At 42.9% G+C, this 18,997-nt stretch overlaps 1 protein-coding gene across 3 annotated transcripts in view; it reads right to left on the minus strand.

The window, feature by feature from the left end:
- Positions 1 to 16,995, minus strand: part of MYOZ3 (myozenin 3) — a 55,248-nt gene extending 38,253 nt beyond the window's left edge. The window contains exons 1-2 of one of the 3 annotated variants that reach the window (XM_063447877.1): positions 16,914 to 16,942; positions 16,539 to 16,697 (exon numbers count right to left, since the gene is read on the minus strand). The gene's annotated coding sequence lies outside the window, so the exon portion shown is untranslated. Of the gene's footprint in view, positions 1 to 6,427; positions 6,971 to 16,538; positions 16,698 to 16,913 lie in introns of those variants that run through there. The other 2 variants (XM_063447878.1, XM_063447876.1) reach the window with 2 other exon arrangements.
- Between the last annotated feature and the right edge of the window lie 2,002 nt (positions 16,996 to 18,997).

The raw sequence follows: 18,997 nt of genomic DNA on the forward strand, positions 1-18,997 counted from the left end.
ACTACTCAGGAGTCAGAGAGTAGGCAACCCCAGTCCTCATGCAGAGAGCAGCTAGCTCCCATCACTGGCAGGCCACAGTCATTCGCTTCTCGGCTCCATCTGCGAGTGGTTCCCTGATGCCGTGGTATAGCTTGTCAGGTGGTATCAGCCGTTTGCGGTTGGGAACTGGATATGTGCAGAGGCAGCTATCGGTTGTGTATCTCGGCATCGTGGGTCCGTACCAGCTGTCAGTCAGATGATCTCCGCACAGGGTACTCAGTGTCGATTGGTAGCACCCCAGGCCGGGTCTCAGGATAGGTAAGTTGCTCAGACGATTTCTTCCAGAGTTGCCCGCTGTGAGCGCCAAGAGCCCTGAGAGGGGGTTGGTCACCTTCTCCACAGAGTGCCGGTCAGGCTCAGCCGCCATCTTATAGGTTAGGCGACGTCTCCGATCAGAGTAGAGCACCAGGGTAGGCCGGGATGACCCCCACCGGCCCAGAGGGGGGGAAGCAGGGCCATCACCCCATTGTATTAGGGGACCCCCATTTTGCAGTCAGGCAGGATAGCAGGGCGGCGGCCGTCCACCCTACTCACCACCTAGGTAGGCTTGACTAGGCCTTGGTCACGGAGCTCAGTTTTCTCCCCTAAAAGGGTCAAGAATCGAGTTACTGGCTGATCTTCAGAGCTAGCACCTCATAGTGCAGTTGCCTTGCGTGTCTCAGCGCCAGAAATTGCGTTTTGGGACCAAATTGCCTGTAAATTGCAGGAGCTAGAGTACCATGCATCTACTCTGCTTGGCGGTCCGGCCCCGCCCCCTATCTTTTTATATCTATGTTGGAGTTTGCTGCTAAATTATCAGCTTCAAGTTCCCGAGGACTGATCCGACGTATCTTCATTTTGTGTCTCAAGGAGGAGACGATATGCTTCATAAGTTTAGAGCCAACTTTTAAAAAAGGCTCTGGAAATTGTGAGTTGGGTGTATATCTCTTTTCTCACTTATATTATATATGCAGATTACACTATGTCTGTTATGTGTATTTACTTGTAGATTACCAGGCTATCAGACTATTTGATTCAAATCTGTATGTACAAGGTAACATCTATTCCTTTCTGTGAGCGCTAATTCCTTCACAGCATATACCATAAGGAAAAAAATACAGAGGAAACAAATTAACATCAAAGCAGTTTAATAGGAAGGTCAGCCAGTAAATTAAAACGGCATTTAAATCATTTACATGAGATGGATCAGAGGCATCATATAGAAATTATAAGGGTGCCAACAATACTTGTAAAATGGCTAAATTATAAAATAAAAATTGGTTAACCAAAAAATGCAAGACTAACCCAAAACATTTAAGTATTTAAGTAATGTACATTCATTATACGAAAACTCATGAGTGAAAGCATGGGTTCACTGAAATCAGAAATGGGTGTGTTGGCAAGTGTGGTTCAGGAAAAAGTAGGAATTTCAAATACTTTAGATATTCTTTGTTATATACTGAATAAAAGTGACATATAATGGAAAATGACTGTAACAAAATAACAAAGAAACCTCATAGTAGACATGTGAATTGAAGACACAGAACAAAGTGCAGCAGCAATTAAATAAAATTAATGTAAGCAAAATGCCAGACCCAAATGGCATTCACTCAAAAGTATTTAGGGAGCTAAATGTGGTAATATTCAAACCGCAGGTTTTTTTGTTTTTGTTTTTTGTAACAGTTTGTTTATTGAAGGTTTTTCAAAGAAAACCCAAAAGTATACATTTGTGTCCATGCGATAACATGTACATTCACATACATATGAGTTTTGGTAATTTCAACCAGATTATATTTTAGAATAATAAGTGGAAAATTTGCATCATTGGTTGAAACATTTTGGTAAGATTCAATTTAATATAAAAAAACATTAAATAACTGAAGAAGTTGTGGGAGATATTTTGTGCATTTTCTCTAATTTAATAGTCTGTGTGTGTGTGTGTATGTCAGTATGTATGTCTGTGTGTGTTTGTCAGTATGTATGTAGGCATGTATGTCTGTGTGTGTGTGTTTGTCAGTATATATGTGTGTATGTGTCTATCTGTATGTGTGTGTGTTTGTCAGTAAGTATATATATGTCGGTATGTATGTATGTATGTCTGTGTGTGTGTGTGTATGTCAGTATGTATGTGTGTATGTATGTATATATCTGTCAGTATGCATGTATGTCTGTGTGTGTATGTCAGTATGTCTGTATGTATCGGTTGTGTATCTCGGCATCGTGGGTCCGTACCAGCTGTCAGTCAGATGATCTCCGCACAGGGTACTCAGTGTCGATTGGTAGCACCCCAGGCCGGGTCTCAGGATAGGTAAGTTGCTCAGACGATTTCTTCCAGAGTTGCCCGCTGTGAGCGCCAAGAGCCCTGAGAGGGGGTTGGTCACCTTCTCCACAGAGTGCCGGTCAGGCTCAGCCGCCATCTTATAGGTTAGGCGACGTCTCCGATCAGAGTAGAGCACCAGGGTAGGCCGGGATGACCCCCACCGGCCCAGAGGGGGGGAAGCAGGGCCATCACCCCATTGTATTAGGGGACCCCCATTTTGCAGTCAGGCAGGATAGCAGGGCGGCGGCCGTCCACCCTACTCACCACCTAGGTAGGCTTGACTAGGCCTTGGTCACGGAGCTCAGTTTTCTCCCCTAAAAGGGTCAAGAATCGAGTTACTGGCTGATCTTCAGAGCTAGCACCTCATAGTGCAGTTGCCTTGCGTGTCTCAGCGCCAGAAATTGCGTTTTGGGACCAAATTGCCTGTAAATTGCAGGAGCTAGAGTACCATGCATCTACTCTGCTTGGCGGTCCGGCCCCGCCCCCTATCTTTTTATATCTATGTTGGAGTTTGCTGCTAAATTATCAGCTTCAAGTTCCCGAGGACTGATCCGACGTATCTTCATTTTGTGTCTCAAGGAGGAGACGATATGCTTCATAAGTTTAGAGCCAACTTTTAAAAAAGGCTCTGGAAATTGTGAGTTGGGTGTATATCTCTTTTCTCACTTATATTATATATGCAGATTACACTATGTCTGTTATGTGTATTTACTTGTAGATTACCAGGCTATCAGACTATTTGATTCAAATCTGTATGTACAAGGTAACATCTATTCCTTTCTGTGAGCGCTAATTCCTTCACAGCATATACCATAAGGAAAAAAATACAGAGGAAACAAATTAACATCAAAGCAGTTTAATAGGAAGGTCAGCCAGTAAATTAAAACGGCATTTAAATCATTTACATGAGATGGATCAGAGGCATCATATAGAAATTATAAGGGTGCCAACAATACTTGTAAAATGGCTAAATTATAAAATAAAAATTGGTTAACCAAAAAATGCAAGACTAACCCAAAACATTTAAGTATTTAAGTAATGTACATTCATTATACGAAAACTCATGAGTGAAAGCATGGGTTCACTGAAATCAGAAATGGGTGTGTTGGCAAGTGTGGTTCAGGAAAAAGTAGGAATTTCAAATACTTTAGATATTCTTTGTTATATACTGAATAAAAGTGACATATAATGGAAAATGACTGTAACAAAATAACAAAGAAACCTCATAGTAGACATGTGAATTGAAGACACAGAACAAAGTGCAGCAGCAATTAAATAAAATTAATGTAAGCAAAATGCCAGACCCAAATGGCATTCACTCAAAAGTATTTAGGGAGCTAAATGTGGTAATATTCAAACCGCAGGTTTTTTTGTTTTTGTTTTTTGTAACAGTTTGTTTATTGAAGGTTTTTCAAAGAAAACCCAAAAGTATACATTTGTGTCCATGCGATAACATGTACATTCACATACATATGAGTTTTGGTAATTTCAACCAGATTATATTTTAGAATAATAAGTGGAAAATTTGCATCATTGGTTGAAACATTTTGGTAAGATTCAATTTAATATAAAAAAACATTAAATAACTGAAGAAGTTGTGGGAGATATTTTGTGCATTTTCTCTAATTTAATAGTCTGTGTGTGTGTGTGTATGTCAGTATGTATGTCTGTGTGTGTTTGTCAGTATGTATGTAGGCATGTATGTCTGTGTGTGTGTGTTTGTCAGTATATATGTGTGTATGTGTCTATCTGTATGTGTGTGTGTTTGTCAGTAAGTATATATATGTCGGTATGTATGTATGTATGTCTGTGTGTGTGTGTGTATGTCAGTATGTATGTGTGTATGTATGTATATATCTGTCAGTATGCATGTATGTCTGTGTGTGTATGTCAGTATGTCTGTATGTATCTGTGTATGTATATATCTATATGTGTGTGTATGTCTGTATGTATGTATGTATGTGTATGTATGTCAGTATGTATTTATGTGTATGTATGTATGTCTGTTTGTATGTCTGTATGTCAGTTTGTATGTATGTCTGTCAGTTTGTATGTATGTCTGTATGTCAGTATGTCAGTTTGTATGTATGTCTGTTTGTCAGTATGTATGTATGTCTGTATGTATGTGTGTGTGTCAGTATGTGAGTATGTATGTACGTCAGTGTGTGTGTGTATGTCAGTGTGTGTGTGTGTATCTGTATCTGTGTATGTGTCTATATGTGTGTATGTCTGTTTCAGTATTTGTGTCTGTTAGTATGTGTGTATCTTTCTGTGTTTGTGTCTGTGTCCTTTTGTTTCTGTGTGTGTGTATTCCTGTGGGTGGGATTCGGAGGTGGGGCTTGGAGGCGGGCACACGGGGGCCCAGACCTTGAGCCGTGTTAGTCGCCCCACAATTTTTGATGGCGGCCCTGTCTGCATGAGTCAGTGTGTCTCTATGTGTGTGTGTGTCTGCATGGGTCAGTGTGTCTGCATATGTGTGTCTGCATGGATTAATGTCGGTTTGCATGACTCAGTGTGTGTCTACTTGAGTAAGCATTTGTGTTAGTCTGCATGATTGGGTGGAGCAAATAGGGTGGCAAATTTGTTTTTGCCTAGGGTGTCAAAAATGCTTGCATCGCTTGCCTTGTACCTATTATCCCACTGCACTTCTTCTAGTCTTAGATCTCAAATTTCATTGTTATTTGCCGCTTTCAGTAAAATGGAGCAACTGAACTATGTGGCCATCTCGCACTCATGCTAAACCATGTCCCCAAACCCACTGCTTTTCATTCTACTGGATACTTTTCAGCATTAACTAAAATGTGTTTAAAATTCTATTTAAACAAAAATAAATCTGTTTTAAACGTATGTAATATTAAATAGTACCTGATGAAATATTTGACCAAATATGTCTAAAGTATGATGTCATGCTAAAAGTTCGGATAATGTTATAATGTTCTCCAACATGGGTGAAGGCCTGTAAGTGAGACAGTCCAGGTCACAGACAGATCAAATGAATGGATCTAGAACTGTAGCTACATTTTTGCCCATGCAGTTCCCTAAGGTTCCCTATAGATAATCCACCTCTTGCTGCTCCTCTGCTGTAGGGCCTACTGTATATCTGCCAATTGAAAGTGTTTAGCAACTCTTTAGAAAGGCACATGAGTTCTTTCCCACTGGGACTAGTGAGATTCCCTTTCCAAAAATAAATCATGACACACTTACAGAAGAACTTTCATCCAAATAACTAAAATTCTGCTATCGCCGAATCGCTTTGCATGCACAGATAAAATTGATGTAACCTATGAAAATGTAAAAATGCCAGAAAGTTTCAATATGTTCATTGCAAAACATACAAAACACTTTCCTTAACACAGTCTGTTGGAAGCCCTGTTCAATAGACATATTTGAAAACAAGAGAAATCTCAATGTATATTTCCTGGTAAAATATTTTATCAATAGACATATGGTTGACCTCAACCCAGATACGCAGTCAACTACGCAAAAATTCACTTACTTTATGTATATAATAATTTCCCAGGAAAAAGGTGTTACGTCCACTAAAGACGCAAACTTTCTGTAAATCAGGAACATGATTTTTTTGTCCATTCATGCACCAACCCCTTTTTTAAAGGATCCGTAAACATACATTTTTGGCTACTTTAATTTGAGATTCTATTTTTACATCAGTAGCAATACATATATACATATATATTTTCCTTTAAAAATAAAAAATATATTTTACAGAAATGTTTAGTCTAAAAGCAGATAATACATTTCAGCTAACTTCACAGGATTTGACATATTTGTATACTATTATAAATGGTTCACCAGATAATACACTCTTGGGGCTATGCACTAAATCTGAATTACAGCAAATTGAAATCCAAACTACAAAATTAAGGGTAAAATATACAAGCTGTGCTATGGCTGAGATCAGTTATTTTAACCTAAACCAGTTTAGTTTTGAGTTTGCTACATTCCGAGGTCTAATGTAGGCAATCTTCGTCTGTATGATTCTGTTTGTGGACGCCTGTGTTATCACGGAGATCTTAAATGACATGCATTTTCTGCCCATAGCAAAAATAAAATTAATCACAAACTTCCCACCTGCTCGTGATGTTATGCTTCTGTATATTGTCTGCTGGTCAAGTGTTTCCTTCAGCTCAGGATGCCCTATATAAAATGTCTATTTCTTATTTTCTTTTAGATGCCTTTTGCACATCTGTATTTCTGTTTCTTTGTGTTGTTATTCCACAGGTTTTATTTTTTTAATCCAAAATGCTTTATTTTTCCTTTGTTGTCACTTCTTCTTTTTTCTCCTTTAATATGTTATGCTGCTTTATATGACCTCATTCAATTCACTTAATTCCACATCTGCCTCTGTCTATCTTCTTTATATTTTCTTGCATTCGCCTGCTCCCTTTTTCTTACCAAACGAATCACTTTTTTTGTCGCTGCTTTACTCTGTCTCTCTTTTGCCTTCCTTTTTTTTAACTTCCAATTAATCTCTTCCCTCTTTCTCACAGCCTCTCTCTATTAAGTTGCCTGACCAAGTCTTAGAATAAATGTTATGGGCCTTCCAATGGTGACGTTATGTTTCTAAAATTGGTGGAAACGAGTAAGGTTAGAACAGATGATACACAAGTGTTAAGACCATCTCTGGCCTTCCTCAAAAGGTGGCTTTGGATACGGTTTATTGCTGTGATATTTTAAACCTAACCTTTACAGTTGTCTCTGTGCATTATGGTAAATGTAGTTTTTTTTTTGTACGACGTTTAAAATCCTATTTATATTTTTTAGATTTTTTTTAGAATTTTTCAATGTATCTGCTTCTACGATTTCCAAATGATTTATGATTTTACGTTTTTATATTTTTATGCTAATACTCCACAATATGTACTTTAGTGAGCAAATCTCTTCCCAATTGCAGTTAAACTGTCACTTGCCTAATTTTTGTATTACTCACTAGCTAAATGTTATCCATGGGCTGTGTTACAAGTACTGTGAATGTGCACGCGCATGTATGGCAATGAGGTGAAAATACCAAAGTGAGCATGTGCAAGTACAACACCTTATCAGCAGATTCCTGAATGCAAAAGTTCACTTCCAGAATATCACTTTTCCAATGACATTGCTCACATCGAAAGGCGGCAGTGCTGTGAAGATCAGTACTTTTGTATCCTGCACGCCTCACTTCAGTAAATGCATCGGTAAAAAGTATGCAACTTAGGAACATCAGTTACTCTTTACAGACAATGGAAACTGAAATTGACTTTACTTGAAACATGTATTTTGTTTTTTAAATGCCAGTGTTATCAGTGGTGTATTTGGGTTTTGAGCTGCCCTAAGCATGACTAAACCTGGGCACCCACCTAATCTAAATGTGCCACACCCCTCTATGTCAATGTTGCACCTCTTCCTATGTTTCTATGTTTGATTAAGAACCCACCCCTTCCTCTTTAGACTCCACCTTTTCCTACTCCTTTCGAAGGGATTTTATAGTGCCACAAAAAACAAAGCTGTTTTCCTGGCACTATAGTTCCTTATAGCTTTACCCTACCCCCCCCCCCCCCCCCCCCCAACTCGGCACTACCCCTTTAGTCACTTACCTGAATCCAGCACCAATGTCACTTGTCACTGGGTCAGGCTCCCCATAGGAAAGCATTACATTAATTCTTTCCTATGGGGATTTAGCAGAAGCTGGATGTCGTCGTGCACAGCGTGAGGACGTTCAACATAATCTAGGTGACCTTTAGCCACTAGAGGTGGAGTTAACCCCTCAAGGTAATTCATGCAGGTTCTGAGAAACTTGCAGGGTCAAGGGGACTGAGACACTGCACTCAGACCACTCCAATGAGCTGAAGTGGTCTGGGTGCCTATAATGTCCCTTTAAGCACACACTCTGACAGACACACACACATTCACTAAAAGACACACACTGACAGTCACACACACTCAATCACAAACACACAGACGTCACTGATAGACACAGACTCACTCATTTGACACATACACATTCATTGACAGACACAAACACTGACAGACACACACTGATAGTCACACACACACTCAATGACAAACAGACTCAATGATTTAACAGACACTCACAATTATACACACACACACACTCACACACACACACGCAAACAGACACACACACACTCACAGATGATTAATATTATTATAATTTAAAATTTTCCACCTAGTCTTCCAAATAGAAAACTGTCGTGGGTCTGTCGTTGGATGTACAGTGGGGCTGCTGTGAGGCAGGCAGCTGTATTGGCATCAGAGATGGCGAGGGAGCAGTGATCTCCCTACTCTGCTCCCTCGTGCCTCGTGGGCCGTCTACTGATGCCGGGAGCCGTAATGACGTCATATTCCAGCTCCCTGCATCAGCAAACGGCGCGCGAGGGAGCAGAGCAGTAAGATCACAGCTCCCTCACTGTCTCTGGTGCAGTGGCGTACATACCACCAGGGGGCCCGGCCGACCTGCGACCCAGTATGTACCCACTGTGGTCAGCCTCTGCTCCTTAGGGGCCCAGGAGCCGGCCACCTCAGGGCCACACGAGGCTGGCCCTGGTGTCACCCGGCTGGTACGTCATCTTCCGGCTCCGGTATCAGTACGCGACGCGCGAGGGAGCTGAAGAGGAAGTACTCAGTCAGGGAGAGTGCTTCCTCGCGCGCCCGCAGGACCGGCCAGCCAGGTGACACCACTGGACCCCAGGGAATCCACAGGTAAGGAGGCTGGGGGGATTACATTTTTTTTTTTTAAACATGTGTGAGTGTGTGTGTTAGTGCTAGAGTGTGTGTGTTAGTGCTAGAGTGTGTGGGTGAGAGTGTGTGGGTGAGAGTGTGTGTTAGAGTGTGTGTGTGTTAGTGTTAGAGTGTGTTAGTGTTAGAGTGTGTGTGTTAGTGTTAGAGTGTGTGTGTGTTAGAGTGTGTCAGTGAGTGTGTTACTGTGTGTGTCTGTTACTGAGTGTGTTAGTTTGTGTGCGTCTGTTAGTGTGTGTTTTGTAAGTGAATGAGTGTGTCTGTCGGTCAGTGAGTGTGTATGTATGTCTGTCACTGAGTGTGTGTGTGTCAGTAAATGTGTGTGTCTGTTACCTAGTGTGTATGCGACTGTTCATGAGAGTGTGTGTGTCTTAAGCACTTACCTTTCTCCAGCGCCGGACTCCCTTGGCGCTGGGGATCTCTCCGCCCCGATCCGCCACTCAGCTCCGAATGCGCATGCGTGGCAAGAGCCGCGCGCGCATTCAAACCGCCCATAGGAAAGCATTACTCAACTGTGATTTTCACAGTGAGAAACGCAGAAGCTCCTCTAGCGGCTGTCAATGAGACAGCCACTAGAGGCTGGATTAACCCTCAGTGAAACATAGCAGTTTCAAAGAAGTTTTCAGCTGCAGGGTTAAAACTAGAGGGACCTGGCACCCAGACCACTTCATTGAGCTGATGTGATCTGGGTGTCTGTAGTGGTCTTTTAAGTGTATGTGTATCTGCATGCACAGGCGTACATACCGCGGTCGCAGGGGTCGCAGCCCTGTGACCCCTGCGACCAGGTGCCCGCCGCCATGTGTTGCGGCCCCAGCCCGCGCAGAGTAAGCGCGCGTGGGGGGGGGGGGGGCACGGATCAGTTTTAGCACCGGGGCCCCATGGGTTGTGTGTACGCCTCTGCTCTGATGCCAATACAGCCGCCCGCCGTGGGGTTCATAAGGTGGCCAGAAGGTAACACCGGGGACGTCCAAGCAGGCGTTTGGGGGCCCCTGGCTAGTGCCACCCAAGGCAAATGCCTAGTTTGCCTGGGGCTAAATGCGGCTCTAAGTGTTATCAGTTCTAGAATCTAGAAAGGATTGTACAAAAAAAACCCTCAAATTAATACAGAAACGTTTTTTTTTCCTGTCTGTTTTCCCTGCTGTTTTTTTTTTATTGAGCAGGGATAAATCCTTCCCGAGTCATAGTTGATATCACAATGTCAGCTGATCCCTCTCAGCCAATGAGCTATGCCCTGCACTGCAGGACTTAAGGCAAAGCTGAGAGCTATCAGCTACAGAGGACAGATGGATCATCAGCCCATGCACCCCAGGCTATAAATGCAATCATTTGACTACTTACACTTAATGGCACCATAACCACTACAGCTCACTTTCTTTATAACAAGTTGATCGATAAAATGTGTGATTGAATAATATAATGTGATAAAGAATGCTCCTAGTCCCTTATGCCCCTGTCCTCTATTGCCTTCTGCCATTTTAATATAGATATGTGTCTTACCCCTGCTGTACCATTTACCCCCGGGTTAAAGAGTTATGGTTTGTGGAGAGAACTTGGGGACTAATCTTCTTCTCACAGAATATGGACCCCTGTACTCCTGTTTAAGGAACTGGTGATTTATAACTGTACAGGCTATCCACCTGCACTGCAGAGGTTAACTTCTGACTTCAGAGACTGTTGTTGTTGCTTGCTGGTGGATATGAACCTTATGTAATGGGATTAGTAAGAAAACCTTTGTGTGTGTTTGCTTAGCTTGTGTTTACTTTTCCTTCTGTCTGGTTTGAATAGAATATTTTTAATGTGATTACGTCAGTTAATGTGATCAAGTGTTAATGTCAGAAGTGCTGGATAATGCCTGATTTTCTCTAATTCCTTCCAGTTACTGGACAGTCCTGCCCTGTCACGTGATATTAGGAAGAGTGTCGGGATTAGTGTAGCATGAGTGCAAGATTAGATGTACACACATCACACTTCTAATGAAATTCAGGGCATTATCAGCCCATACACAAATGCTACAACAGCACTTGACCACTGCCCTATTTTACTGCGAAGCTAGGCAGCATGTGGTCCTAGTGCCCATGTGATGCTAATTGTGTCATGGACATGTCTACATGCTAGCATCAAACCATTATAGCACGCTGTGACAGAAGCTTCCATGCCATGGCCTTTTTGGAGACTATGGACCTGGATTCCGTGAAAGAGGTGTGTAACAGCAGCAATCAATGTGCAAACTATTCATTGTCGCTAGAGAGCTCTGCAGCACCCTCTGCTGGCTGAATGGAAGTGCGTGTAATAACATAATGCCTGTATGCAAATTATTGCAACCAAATACCTGGTTAAATGCATTTATTGTTGCTTTTATGGTGTTTGAAAATGCTATTTGCATTATATAGTTCAGGTATTCATTTTAATGGCTAAGTTGCTAATGTTCTATGTATTTGTATTTTAAATGTTTGTCACCACATGCTTAAGGACTAGTCCCCAAATGCTAGTCTTTGTTCACAATAAAGAATGGTATGTTAGTTCCTTTTGAAAATTTTTAGGGATCCTAGTAACAGAGTCTTTGGACCTGTCGGTTGGTTGCACGATCCCTCTAGCCCAGCAGCAAATCAAGAGAGCTAGGCCTGAGAGCCACAAGTGTATTTGTAAAGACAGGAGCAATCACTATAAGTAGAGCTGTAGAGGAGGTTCCAGGGTCCCAGTGAGCGACTAGGAAGCGGACTCGGTCCGAGTACAGGAGCTCCGTCACACCCACTGAAATGGTTATGGTGCCAGGAGAAGTCCCAAAGAAAGATATCAAACCATTTTAGCACAGTTTTTATCAGCTTACCTGGATCCCAGTAGATGCTGGTGCAGAATCCATGACATCCAGTCTTCTCCAGTAAGAGCAGCCAGATTGCTCTACAGAGCAAAGCAGAACCATTCACTCGTTGCCTGGAGCAGCAGCTGAGTGCTCTTGACAATGAGTGCAGACCTCCATCAGGTGTGCTTTATTCTACATAGATGTAAATAAGACTGGATATAGTGTAGACATCCAGCAGGACTCAGGTAAGGTGTGACTATTACCACTACAGCAGACTGAGAACCAGTGGTGTATCCTGGTTTTGTGCTGCCCTAGGCAGGACAAAACTCAGGCACCCCCCTCTCCTCCCCGCGCCAATCCCACCCAACCCTTCCCCCCGCCCCGCCTTCTAAATACACACACACACATTCACTGACAGATATGCATACACTAGCTAACAGAAACACACACTCACAGGCAAACACACTCACACTAACAGACACACACTCACACTAACAGACACACACACTCACACACACACTAACAGACATTCACACACACTCACTAGCAGACACACACACTAACAGACACACAGACACACACACTCACTGTAACAGACACACACACACAGTAACAGACACACACACTCACTAACAGACACACACACACTAACAGACACACACACTAACAGACATTCACACACACTCACTCACATTAACAATTTTTTTTATTTTTTATTTAACCCCCCTTACCTTTGGGAATGCTGGGGGGGGGGTCCCTCTTTCCCTGGGGGTCCAGTGGCTGTTAGGCGGGCGGGCGGGTGGCTGGCGAGGGAGCACTTCCTCTGAGCTGTCTGCTCAGCTCCCTCGCGCGCCGCAGAGTGAGGCTGGGAGCCGGAAGATGACGTCATATTCCGGCTCCCAGCCTCACTCTGCGGCGCGCAAGGGAGCTGAGCAGACAGCTCATCAGAGGAAGTGCTCCCTCGCCAGCCGCCCGCCCAGCAAACAGGCCAGCAGCCTAGCATGTCAGTTAGCCGCAAGGCTAACAAGGCATTTGCCCTGGGCATTTGGGGGCAGCGTTTTTTGCCGCCCCCAGGAAAATGACACCCAAAGCAAATGCCTTGTTTGCCACGCGGCTAAAACGTCCCTGCTAAGAACCATTACTAAAAGCTAAAGTGCTCTAGAGGTGAAACCATTTTTTAAATTGTGAAAGACTTTGTGTCAGGGTTTCTCTGCTGTTTTAAACAGCAATCCTTCCTTACTCTGAGCTCTTTGTCTGAGCTATTCAGCTGCTTTTAATGATCAGCTCCTTCATTATTGTTGGTGTCTGACCCCTGCTTGCCTCCTGGACTTTGCTTTTGGATTATTTTCATTTTTTGCCATTTTATTAACAAAGGTGTTTTGCATCTACATTCTGTCTCTGTCTGCTTCCTGGTCCCTAATACTTTGCAAAACAGTGGAGAGTCCTTCATCCATGTTATATTCTTTTCCTGATGTGGGAGTTTTTATATATAGCTTTTTTTTAAATAAAAATATATTTTAAATAAATAATCCTACCTTTCTCGTCACATCTGGGGAGAGGGGGGGATTTATCATGGCAAACATGGGTTCTTTTCTAGGGCAAAATGCAAAATTAGGAATGATCACCATGGAAACCAATAGAATATAGCTCAACACTGAGCCAATCCGAGGGTGCACAGAGCCCAGGCACCCACTGGATAGAGCGCATCAGTGGGAAGTTCACCACTAGGCTTTACCCCTCAGGTGAGGCTTTGCCCCTGCCCCTCGCGTAAGGCTCCACCTCTTGCTTTTTGCCCCGCCTATCGCACTCCGTGCCTGGAACAAAGCTAGCACTGATTTCGGCAGACAAAGCAGCACATCTCCCACCGGACCACCAGCGAACAGGATGCCCCCCTCCCTTTCTCAAGGTAAGCCTCAGGGATGGTGGAATAAACTAGTGTTCTCCCAATTGCAAACCCTATGCTTTACCACAGCCACTAGCACGGCTAGGGCACCAAATGTATCTCCTATGCCCTTCTACAGCACCTAACCCCTTGCTCCCTACTACAGCCCCTAATCCCCTAATTGCTGCCCAAATATATATTTTTATAAAAACAAAATTCTTTTATAAAGATCATTATAAATAACAGGGCGCTCTCCTCGCTTGCTAACCAGCATGGGAATCCCTCGACACTCAACTCTCCTACCCCCCCATTGGAACTGGTGGGGCATATCCCGGATGTCCAGAGCAACCTGCCTCTGCCTAAACCGGACGCCAAGCATAACACAAGCAGCAGCGGCATCGCCACACGAGGTACACACAAAATGGCGTCTGAACGCTCTCCACTTAAGCTGACCCAGCTCTCTTATCACACAAACAGTCACGACATCAAAGCTGACACTATGCAACATCTAGACAAATCAGTGACTTCTAGGAGAGACTTTAAAACCGCAAAAAGACAGCACAGATAAAGCAGCAAGACCCCCTGGAAGCAGGCAAGAAGGGTTGCGGGCAGAGGGGAGTAAGGGGGTCACCCTCGTGCAAAGCTCCAGAACACCCACCAGTACTTACTCGTTCTAGCCCTCCTGAGCTGAAGGCCAAGAGGGTCCTGACCCAGCAGCATCGCCCACATCGGCAGTGGTCCACACGCCGCAAGTGGCAGCCCACCCTTAGGCCTTCCGCCGCTCCCATACATGGAGTATACTCGTGCTCTGGAAGCAGAAGAGTTTGTGGCCAAGAGATGCAGGCCTACATACCAGCCTGGGGCTGGAGGGTCACCTTCACCTGCACCCATGTGACGACGAACCCCTGCAATCCACCAACGAGATAAGATGCCGCCCGACAGAGGGAATCGGATGAGAGAGGTAACCACTCACCAACGTTCTCAGGACCCGCACACTCTCTCCACCGTGTTCCTGTGCCTGACAGTGAACCATGATGCCACATATAGCCGTAACTGATATACTTGGGGTCTAGTAGGTTTTCATTTCTGCCCTAGACTCCGGACCACAGTGACTTATAATCTTTAGGGTAGCCAGTTAAGTTCTGCAAAATGTGATTACCCGCATGACCTGCACCCGATAAGCCTGATCTATAACAGCTACATGCATTGCATGTTTGGTTCTACTTATGGTATTTTCTTTATTTATGTTACCAGTTCAAATTATTTTATATTATTTCGTCTAGTACGCATACCAGTCACATAAATTAATTTGTTTGGTGGGCATTACTAGTTTCAGCCTACACAGTGTGCACGTTACCATATCTTTAGCTAATCAAGTAACTTGCCTTACACGGATGTCAGGCAATACACGTGCTTATTTTATCGTCTAACTTGCTACTCTGTCACACATCACGTAAGGACCTGCACAAATAGCACACCATACTTACATTACCGTCTCTCACTAGATGTTTTGTATAATGCACCTATCGTATGCACCCGCCTAGTCTGAGCCAATGCTCTAGTCTAACTTTACCTGGCTTGCCTTTAATTATTGAAAATGTGCTGATAAGCTACTGTTATTATACTAAAAATGTGCCAATTATCCTACTGCTCCTACTGTTATGCTTGAAAATATGCTTGAGGATTGCTATTGGGACATCACAAGCTTGTATGTCTTTAGCTCTATACACAGTAAAAATAAAGAATATAAAAATGAATAAATAAATAAATAAATACCATTTTTATGTGTTTTTCTTTACTTTTGTACAAAGTCTTTTACAGTGCTGTCATCCATCATGTTTATGCCATTTAAAGGTAATTAAGTTGTAGGGGGTTGTAAATATAGCTATTTTGCGTCTAATTCCCCAGCCCCTCTGTGTTTGTCATTGTCCCCTTCCCTAGGTCCTCTGTGTGTTTCATTGTCCCCTTTCCCAGCCCCTCTGTGTTTGTCAATGTCCCTTCTCAAGCCCCTTTGTGTGTGTGTCAATGTCCCCTTCATCATCCCCTCTGTATATATCATCGTCTCCTTACGTCAGCACTTCTGAATGCGTCTGTTTACCCTTCCCCAGCCCCTCTGTGTGTGTCAAGGTCCCCTTCTCAAGCCCCTCTGTGTGTGCCATTGTCCTTTTCCCCAGTCCCTCTGACTATCTCTGTGTCCCCTTCCCCAGCCCCACTGTGTGTGTGTCATTCTCGCCTTCACCAGCCCCTCTGTGTATGTCACTGTCCCCTTCCCAGCCCCTCTTTGTGTGTCATTGTCCCCTTCCCTAGTCCTGCTGGTCACATCGTGAGTCCTGCATCTGTGCACCCTGGGCGGCTGCCTAGTTTACTTAGCAGTAGCGCTGGCCCTGTGCGTTGGTAACTTTTGTTTGTTTATCCATTTTTCTTTTTGTCACTTCACTTTTTTTTTTTTTAAACACTTTATTCATTTTTTAAATACATGACATCAAAAAAGTACACAATACACTTTAAGACTTCCACAATACAGTAAGGTAGGAATGTAAGTCAAAAAGCAGAAAGCAAGGTGGAACAAAGAGAAAAAAAATGAATGAGACATGTCTGAGTACTGAAATAAATGAGAAACATCAGAATCAGATTACCAATAGTTTACCAATTAAAAAAAAAAAAATACTTATAGGTACACTATAGATATCCAGACAACTTCATCACCGCGTTAACCCTGCAAGTGAAAACATTAGTGTTCATCAGAAACGTCAATGTTTACATACCTTTAGTGGCTGTCACAGCAACTAGAGGCGTTTTAGAGAAAATAGAAGGGTAAAACTAAGCTATTTCATTCAGATGGTCTCATAGATTGGCACATCGCTCCATGTTTTGCTCTCGATGATCTCAGCCAAAGAAGCGAAGCTTCCCTGCCTAGACCAGTGCTGCGAGGGAGATAAAGGTAAGTTAACTCGCTGCAGGTAGTGGCCAGGGATCTAAACAGCCATCAGGGCAGTAAAGCATTAGAAATACACATTTGTATTCCAGTGTTACTTTAAATGTTGACTAAATAAGCCAATTCTTAAGTACTAGGAGTTTGTCATTCTGCAGAGATGTTACACAGATATATGGACAAGACATTTGTTTTTGGTATAACTCACAGTTGTTCTGGAGAACATACTCCAGCTTCACACGTATCCGGCATAAACTGAGCTTTTCTGATACGGATGTTTAACATGCAAGTCTGAGCGTTTAAAGGTTACACTGCTAAAAATAAAAAGTAGAAATTTTATCATGGATGAATATTGGCACCTGCAACTGTCCAACACACAGGATCCAGTCACAGCCCAGACAGGCTACTGATCAGATGCTAGGAAACACTGTATATACCTCTAAACAGACATGGATATATAAACCCTTTCCTGTTTAGCCCATCCTATGTCGTTGTTTGCTACTAATTTCCTGTGTTATTCAATCCATATATATAGCTGTGACAGCTGGTTATGTATATGTGTTGCTGAGACGAAACAAAACCACTGTATCTGGATGTGTGCGAGTATAGTTGTAATGGCAACTGTATAAATGTGCTGTAAGAGTGGACACAACTGACACAAAACTTGTCAGGGAGCTCTGCATATCCGCTCTGTGGCCTTTTTAAAGCACTTCTTCATAAACGATCAGATGGAACACACAACTGATGCCATTACAACAACGTTTCCTTTTCTGGCATGGCCAATACTGATATTAAAGTATTACTTATTTACTGCAGTTTTGTCAGCTGCAGATTAAGTTATGTGTCTTCTGTTTCACTGCTGGCTGACTGTGAAGATCATTGAAGTACAAGGAACTCATTGTCATTTTTGGAGAACCAGCTTGAGATGATGTGTGTTTTGTGACATAATGCAATGTCCTGCTGAAAATGGCCATTAAAAGATGGGCAAACTATGGATATCAATGGATACACATGGTTATCAACAATGCTCAGATAGACCATGGCATTTAAATGATACTCAGTTGGTATTAATGGACACCATTTCCTGTATCATTACACCCCATGAACTCTTGACTAGACTTGCGCAATCAGTTTCATCTAAATTGCAATGTGGCTAAATTTGGGCTGAATAACTATTCGGCCAAAGTCTTTATCTCCAAAACGCCATGCTAACGTAAAACCGAGGACACAACTAGCATGATGCCCAAACATGTTCGGATGCTTTAGAATTTTGGGATCCTCCTCTGGCTCCAAAAAAAAGCAGAAGGAATGGAGAGGAAGTTGTTTTTTACTGTTGTTGTTTTTTATATTTTAGGGTGGGCAAGTGAGCAGATTAGCTTACCATGAAGGGCAAGAGGTCTGATTTTGTTCACAGATCAGGTGAGAAATGTCAGATATATTGAAAGAAATTAGGAGCATTAAAAAATCTGCACTTCAAAGTAGGATTGTTTCAGACATTTTGACTGCAGCTGTTGAAGAAGACAGACCAACTGACGGGGATTGCTTGTTTTTACCCTTGCAGCACCTGTTTGGGAGTGGCAGATAGCCTGTGTCATTGATCCTACTGTGAGACTAGTTACATATGGGTTACTGATGTACTTACCTACCAGCTACTGCAAATGGTACTTACACCAACTTTAAATGTGAGATTTAATTGAATGTTTAATTGACTCTATTGTGAGACTGTTGGTTAGGTCTAGGCATCTGCATGGGGAAAATTTTCGGTTCGGTTCGGCATTCCGAAATTCGGGATTTTCGCAATTCGGGACTTCGGCAATTTGGCACTTCAAGACTTCGGAACTTCGGCAACTTCGGAACTTCGGCACTTCGGAACTTCGGCAACTTCAGCACTTCGGAACTTCGGCAACTTCAGCACTTCGGAACTTCGGCAACTTCAGCACTTCGGAACTTCGGCACTTCGACACTTCGGAATTTCGGAACTTTGGCATTTTGGAATTTCGGGACTTCGGCACCTTGGGACTTCTCTTGCAGCCGCTTGGTAGATAACTCCCTAATTCCCACGGTATTAGGGAGTTATCTACCAAAAGGCTGAAAGACCTAAATTGGTCTTTCAGACAAATTTACTAATACTAAGTAAAAATTACTTAGTATTAGTAAATGTTGCCCCTACTCGCTATACCGCGAGTAGGGGCATGTCTAGTAAAAAGTGAGCAGTCTGTGACTGCTTACTGTTTAAAAAAAAATACAAAATAGTGCCCCCTCGACCCCACCCCTGAGCGACGGGTGGGGGCC

Source organism: Pelobates fuscus, chromosome 3, assembly GCF_036172605.1.
Source record: "Pelobates fuscus isolate aPelFus1 chromosome 3, aPelFus1.pri, whole genome shotgun sequence".
Taxonomy (NCBI): Eukaryota; Metazoa; Chordata; class Amphibia; order Anura; family Pelobatidae; genus Pelobates; species Pelobates fuscus.